Genomic DNA, 8,162 nt, shown 5'->3' on the forward strand with positions numbered 1-8,162 from the left:
TATAATAAAAATGTAATATATACATTTGGAAGCTTATAATGAATATAAACAACGCAAAAATTCTCATGTTCATGATTGAGAAAGGCACAATTGCACCGCTAGGTGGATTAAAACAAGTTTTTCTATTATACCTAACTAAAAATCGGACATCTAAATCCAACTCTACCATCCAACGAATGATGAGAACTGATTCACACGCGTATCATTACATTAGCGATGTTTAACTTTGAGTCACCAGGGTGCGGATACATGTGGCATACAGGTAAAATTTTAATAAAGAAGCTTTTTAGCAGACGAACTTTTTGGTAGGTAGCTATAAGCTTTTTGGTAGGTGGAATATGTTTCTACTATTAATTAATATTAAAATCAATTTCTCGCCCCCATGTCTGTGAACCAATATCATTCAGTATGACAAGTTAACTTTATGGTAAGGAAGGTTTTTAGTAAATAAGCTTTTTGATAGATTATATTTTTACTAAAAAAATAATTTCTCAGCACCCAGGTTTTCCTGGAATAAACAATGCACCAGGAGATAGCTAAAAGTATGGGCAATTGACTAAACATTATGTGGTTGTTAGTCATTTTGTGTTTCTTATGCAAAATTTAAAAACAGTTTATTTGCTCGATAATTATGGCAACTCCAGTAGTTCCGATTCCCGCCACCAGGCTGTGAGCTTTATCTAGAAAGCACTTTTAAGGTGGAAGTCTGTATTCAGTGAGCTTTTTAGTAGGGGAGCTTTTTGGTAGGTGAGCTTTTTGGTAGGTAAGTTCACAGAAGTATTAGTAGAATTATAATTTATCTACCAAAAAGCTCATCTACCAAAAAGTTTGCTTGTCATACTGAATGATATTGGCTCAAATATTTTTAATTTTGAGTGAGCCACAAAAATTGTCCAGTAACCGGATATCGTCTAGTCGATTGCACATACTTTTAGCTATCTCCTGGTATAGTTGGGTATTCCAGGAAAAGCCCGGGTGCTGAGAAATTGATTTTAATATTAATTGAGTAGAAATATATTCCACTTACTAAAAAGCTCATCTATAGAAAAGCTTCCATAATGAAAAGTTTACCTATCATACTACACGTATCCGCACGGTGGCGGTGACTGCGTTCGCTAGCTTCTAGTACAGCATATTGCAATCTTGAAGTTATATATCGCTAATATAGTGTTACTTGAGTGGATCAGCTCTCATCATTCGTTGACTGTCTGAGGAAGAGAGATGATGGTAACCGGGATTATCGTATCCCAGATTTGTCTGTAATGTTACAGATTTTTTGCATAAATCTGGCATTTTGAAGAAAATTTCACAGATTTCCAGATTTTTGAAAATATTGTGATTTTTCACAGATTTCCTGGAAATTCATCACAGATTTTTTTCTGTTTTAGTCATCACAGATGGTAAAGATTGTTTTGACCGAAACACAGATTCCAATGTGGCATCCCTGGTGGTAACCCAGATTCTGAAGCCATATAGAAGGTTGGAATCGATCGTCTCCGTCTGTATAATGATGGGTTGTATTGTTGTAATTTTGCGAAAGGATCGACATAACGCGATTAACCCATTATGTCCTAGCGTATGAAATTTCATACGCAAAAACAACACATTTCTGGATCATACTTGTTATACAATAAAGCCGTTTTCAAACTTCTGGTCTTCTGTGAATGTTAACTAATACCCTATAGTTTATAATGTGTATGCTCAATAATTATTTTTTATTAAATTCCATTGTGTTTTCGAATGTCAAAGTTGGATAAAATTCAAACCAAAATGTGAACAATACATATTATTAATTTTCTCTTCTAAATCACTAATTCTTGTTTCGGATTGTGAACGAATGGCCATAAGAGATGTGAAAGATGTGGCTCAGTGCGAAAAAATGGAAGAAATTGGTGAAACAATTGCAAACATTCTGCTGGTAGTTCAACGTATGAAATTTCATACGCTAGGCTGAACCGATATCTTTTTTCCCAAGGCAAAATTATTTCCTCTTTAGGATTAGGAGGAGATTTACAACTTTCACGCTGATTTTAAAGTTGAATCAGTACATTCAAGGCTAACAAATGCTTAATACGTAGCAAATCATACCTGGTTCTACCCGGAATATTTTTTATGTAAATTCTCGTAAGAAAATGTTCTTTTTCTTAAAATAATTACTAAGTTTGAGGGAAAGATGGTTTAATGCAACGAACCAATCATAAGACGAAACGGCACGAGAGAGGAGAGTAGTGTTAAAATCATTCAAAAAAGCTGCTAAATGAATGATCTCGCAAGGTTGAAGATATTATTCGATTTTATGCTGAGTATAAAGATTTTAGCCGAATTTTCTCTGTAATGATTTTTTGATACCCTATCAGCCCAGCGTATGAAATTTCATACGTTAGTTTTTTTCGCAACGAAACGGTCCAAAGTGGTTATTTTATTTTTCCCATACTTAATTCGGCATAATATGAGAGCTCACGAAGTATTTTATAAATTACCAAAAGTTTTAACATAGCTGGGTTATAATGGGTTAATAATTTCTATTCTCGTTATCCGATTGACAAGTACATAGTTAATACGTTTTTTCTTCATTACTCGTTCAATATTTTATCAATACTCTAGTTAAGCTTTATAAGAGACACAAAATGACCATTAACATTGTAATATCTGACGTTTAAGATACGCACAATGAGATCACACATGTTTACACTACCACCCTCGCCTCAGGCCAAGAAGCGGTTTGTTTGCCAACCAATTCGTCGTGTAAAAGTATTGTTTGCCTCCCAATTTAAACAAAAAAGCGGCGCAACCTGCTGGATAAGTCTATAGGGAAGTGCCACACGAGCCTTGAGAAAAAGCAGAAAAATGTAACCTTTTTATGCAGTTTTTCATGAGACTAATTTTCCTTCAAAATGCATGAAGTTTTACGTCTCCAGCGTAAGGTACGCATTGTTCCCATAACTTCAACATAAATGGATGCTTGAAATAAGAAACAGTGTATAAGGCATTTGGACCAGCCGGGAAAGCAGTTGTTTCACAGCGTTTGTTGATTGACATCATTTTTTGCTGGATTTTTTTCAAAATGAAGAAGACAGTTGCATTCGAATATCTTTTGGGAGCGAAAAACGCATAACTGCAGCCGGTGTTGCTCGGCATGAAACAAGTGGATAATTACCTCATCGAAAACACACGAAATCCTTCTAATAAATTATTAATTGTCTTTAATTCTAATTATAAGGTGTCTTGAATGGGCTTCCATTCGTCATGAAAACATCTGGTAACTTTATTGTACATCTTCCATGTCAAATACGGTTGATGCTACAGTTGCTGTTGCTATTCATCCCCCTTCTGAATGTCTTTCCGAAACATAAGGACCATCCCGCACAAAAAGCACAATGTTTCCCTAGTTTCAATTGCTAAATTTAATATTTTTTTTAAAATGCCTAACTGTACTACTAGTTATTAAAAATAGCTCTAATTGACCACCTTATTTGTAACGAAAAATCAATTATTCCCTCATGTATATCGAGCTACACGCAGAATTTTATTTATGCATCGATAGCATACTTTTCTATCTGCCTCTCGTTTCTTCTGCTGTAAATTTTATGCATTGGACATATTCGGTCTATCCACTCATTGAAGTACTAGAAGTATATGCTAGGAAATTGCATAAAAATCACAGCAGAAGAAAAGAGACGGGAATAGAAAGTATGCTAATAATGCTAATAACTCCGCTTAACAATTCAACGTTTTCAATATGGGTTTCCGTATATAATAGAACTGTATGAAGATGACTTCCGCAAGCTCCAGTTTCAATATCACCTTCCACTAACAGACGGGCGGATACGACAATATTTAAAATCAACAAATCTCGAGTACTTTTTCAAATGGACGTAAGTAACATTGAGAGCCTCTCTTTGTTTACTTTCTCTTTCGTTTATTACGACGTCATTACAACACTTTGTACTAATTTTCCAGTACATATCGAAAGCCGACGGTTTTTACTACAATATTATGCAAAGAGTAGAGTAGTAAATGTTGAAATGGCCGAGTAATGAACAGAAGAGAAAGACCTCAAAGAGAATCTCTCATTGTTACTTACGTCCATTTGAAAAAGTACTCGAGAAATAGTGTATTTAACCGAAGTTTGCCTCCCTTTTGCTGCGAAGCTTCACTCATCTCACAACAAACGGACAAACGATCATCGCAAAAATAACATCAGTAGTATATTATCACTCACGTTAGATCCCGGCGACTGTTACTTGTCGATTGCTTAACTTTCTTATAGCACTAGCTTGAGCAGAGATAGAATGTACACTGGTGTCCTTTTTGTGTGCTGCTATTGCCAGATTGCATTAAAATCGCTTTATTTATTTATTTGTTTGTATTTATTATATTCCAAGATGGAATGTCCAACTGACCTTTTCAGTGTCGCTCAACGCATAATTGTCTTATGTATGTAAGGAATCTCATAGAACATGGAACGAATACGATCTTAACGGCAGTTTAGAGGGTACTTAATTTCTGAAATGACGAATTGTTGGGAAAAATCAAAAGCAGGCAAATGAGAGACTAAAAAACAGTTTGTCTCAAATCACAAGTAAACTTACCAAAAACCGGTTACTATAATTTGTTCGCAGACCTGTCTGTCTTTTCTTTCTACCTTCCTGTTGGTATGAAGTTTTTACTGGTTCACCTACTGATGCAGAAGACCGGCTTAACCAATTATTTCTTGAGAAGCTTAGACTTCTCTATCGTTCAGAATTACTTTAATACTTCATTTCGTTTCATGCCATGAAGCTTAATTGAAGTCTTCTACGTCCAAGTTTTGTAATCCATTGCGATACAGGAAAAATTGGTAGAATATCCACGTTACAAATTTCGAAGAAGTGTTAAGCCCTCATATTCTGCCTATCACTATAATTCGGAATAATCAATACCTTCAATGACTTCGTTCTTTAATGATGCTTCGAATTATGTACAAACACGTTTGACGTTTTTATTTTATTATTATTTTATTAGTGTACGAACAGAATGTTTATCTCACTATCGAATCCATTTAGTCGTTTCTTAAGATTGTATTTTGCATTTCTTTTATTTATAGCTGATGGCAATCGAGTAAGGGAATGTAGTCTAGGTTGGGACGGGTTTGCTTAGAGGCTGATATCTTGTTTCCATGACAATATTTTTTTAGCTTGTAGTACACTATTTTGTAGATATATTATGTGGCTTGATGTCTGCGAATGGAAAATGTTTACTTGCAATTTTAAATAAGACTCAGGATCAACTTTCTAAATGACGGCAAAACGACAAAAAAGTGTCGTATAGGTTGGGACACTTCAAACAATTTAAATAAAGGCAATTTAAACTTTAATGCATTATATTTATTTTTTGGTTAATATTTATTTATTAATAAGTATTTTAGAATAAGAATAAGTAACTGAAAGACTTATTTACTTCCATTTGACAAAGTTAATCTGACTCACAGTTTTTACATGTAAAACTTGTACGCAATCTTGTACGCATGCGTAATTGTATGGTGTCCCAACCTATACGACATGGCGATGGATGGCGCAAAAATCAGCACAACAAAAGATTTTTCGCTCGTTTTTTGACACTGCTTAGTGTCTCTGTGACAATAATGAACCAAAACTTCAACTTTGTATAAAAAGTGAGCTACGATCGAGTCTAGTATGTGCTAAAAATAACAGATGGCAACACTGCATAGGAACGAAAATATCGAGCTGTCCCAACCTATACAGCGTCCCAACCCAACGACAATCCCTTATTAGACGTTTTGGAAACAGTGCGAACAGAGCTTGCCGATTAGCCAAGCTTTTTAGAACTATTCCAATTGAGATATCTTTTGATTTCCGTTTGGACCGCACATATTATTTCTAACACGCATTTCTTTCGACTCATTTTTGAAAGCGCCTTTAACATGTCAACGAATTATGTATTTTTAGATAAAAAAGTCATACGTCCATATTTGTGAAAAATATTTCATTTTTGATTGAATATATCAAGAGATCTATGTGTTTTTAGGTTTCTATATTTTGTCGCGAACAAACTTTACATTGCAAATTGACGTAAGAATGGGTTACGACCACCTTCAAGGGTATTTGGAATATGAGAAAGTATGTTAAAACGGTACCTACTTAACGGAAGATCCCGGACTCATCACCATTTCCACACAGACTAAAATACATAACACTATGAGGAAATTCATCCCTAAAAAGTCAATCCGCCATTTTTTTCCAGAACACTAGCTCCTCCTTTTATACACGGTCCCATACACTCATTTGCTTGTCGGTTATCCCTCGGGCCTGGTAACAATTTTTCACTAGTGGTCTATCCTCAGCTTACTTGTGCATATGCCAGGCGCGGCCTTATCGCAAATACGACCACAGCCCCAACCAAAACTATATTTAAAATAATCGTTATATTAGGCGAAGCATTGTTTTCGAGTGTTATGTCTGTTGGTCTGTGATTTCCAGAAGCGCCACGATGAGTATGCAATGCATTGATCCAAGATTCGTCACAATCAGGCCTTGTGATCTAGAAAACATGTTTTTATTTAAAACTTTAGAGGATGAAACTTGTTAAGATTTGAAAATATTTAAATTACATGGCAGTTAAAAGACCAAAAGTGGTTTATTTGAAATTGAAGATACAAAATGTTTAAAACTAACTAAAAATGCACTACAGGTTGTAAGCTCAAACGATAGACATTGAAAAATGTGAATTTAATTTGATTTATTTGAGCACTCTGGAAAATTTATAAAAAGGTCTGGAAAAACCTGGAAAATCAGGGAATTTCATTTTCAGAAATGAGTCGACACTCTGTTTTTCGACGTTTTTGAGCATTTAATTATTATCAAATGCGCCATGTCACTTCGTCGCATCAAAATGATTGAATGGCTCGTCTCCAATGAAACGTACAATAATAAAGTTGGTTCTTATAAGATAAATGATTTGAACCAGAACCAAGAGAAATCGGAAGTATTCCGGACCAAACAGAGAGAAAATCATTGCTGTACTCTCTTCTTCTGGTAGCAAACCGGAGTAAGAACGAGCAAGTATCTTTTTGCTCCGGAGTAACATCACTTATTCCAGACTCACAGCACGTTCTAGAAGCTGCCTATACACCTCAACAGAATAAACGGGACAGATATAGAAAACATTCAATCATTGCATATCTGACATTCTACTTGTACCTACATACACACATACACCGGATGCGTACATCACCGGAAACCTACCTACAAAGCAAAATGCGTTAATGCTTTACTCATCAGTGGAGAGAAAGAAAAAACTCAATCTGCAGGCGAACTTGTCGAGTTCATGTATGTATAAGCGTGTTCGGTTTGACTATCGGGTAAAAAATCTATGGGTTTTATGTGCATTAAATGTACATTTATTTAGTTCATTTGTTTTAGTCTTAGGTTTCGCAAAGCACGCTTCTTCGTTTTACATTTTAAATACTTTAACGCGGTGAAATATATATTTTTTTTGTGATTGTAATTTTATTGAATACGGTAGTCTGTTGGTTCACACCTAGTATCAGGACAAGGAAATATTCTTCGGATATAAGTTAGTTGATTTTTTATATTGAAGCTGAGGGAACACTTTTAAAACTACCTTAAAACTAGGAATACACACTTAGAAATAAAAAAATATGCATTATTAGCATACTTTCTATTCCCGTCTCTTTTCTTCTGCTGTGATTTTTATGCAATTTCCTAGCATATACTTCTAGTACTTCAATGAGTGGATAGACCGAATATGTCCAATGCATAAAATTTACAGCAGAAGAAACGAGAGGCAGATAGAAAAGTATGCTATCGATGCATAAATAAAATTCTGCGTGTAGCTCGATATATATGAGGGAATAATTGATTTTTCGTTACAAATAAGGTGGTCAATTAGAGCTATTTTTAATAACTAGTAGTACAGTTAGGCATTTTAAAAAAATATATTAAATTTAGCAATTGAAACTAGGGAAACATTGTGCTTTTTGTGCGGGATGGTCCTTATGTTTCGGAATGACATTCAGAAGGGGGATGAATAGCAACAGCAACTGTAGCATCAACCGTATTTGACATGGAAGATGTACAATAAAGTTACCAGATGTTTTCATGACGAATGGAAGCCCATTCAAGACACCTTATAATTAGAAT

This window comes from Topomyia yanbarensis, unplaced genomic scaffold, assembly GCF_030247195.1.
Source record: "Topomyia yanbarensis strain Yona2022 unplaced genomic scaffold, ASM3024719v1 HiC_scaffold_21, whole genome shotgun sequence".
Classification (NCBI taxonomy): domain Eukaryota; kingdom Metazoa; phylum Arthropoda; class Insecta; order Diptera; family Culicidae; genus Topomyia; species Topomyia yanbarensis.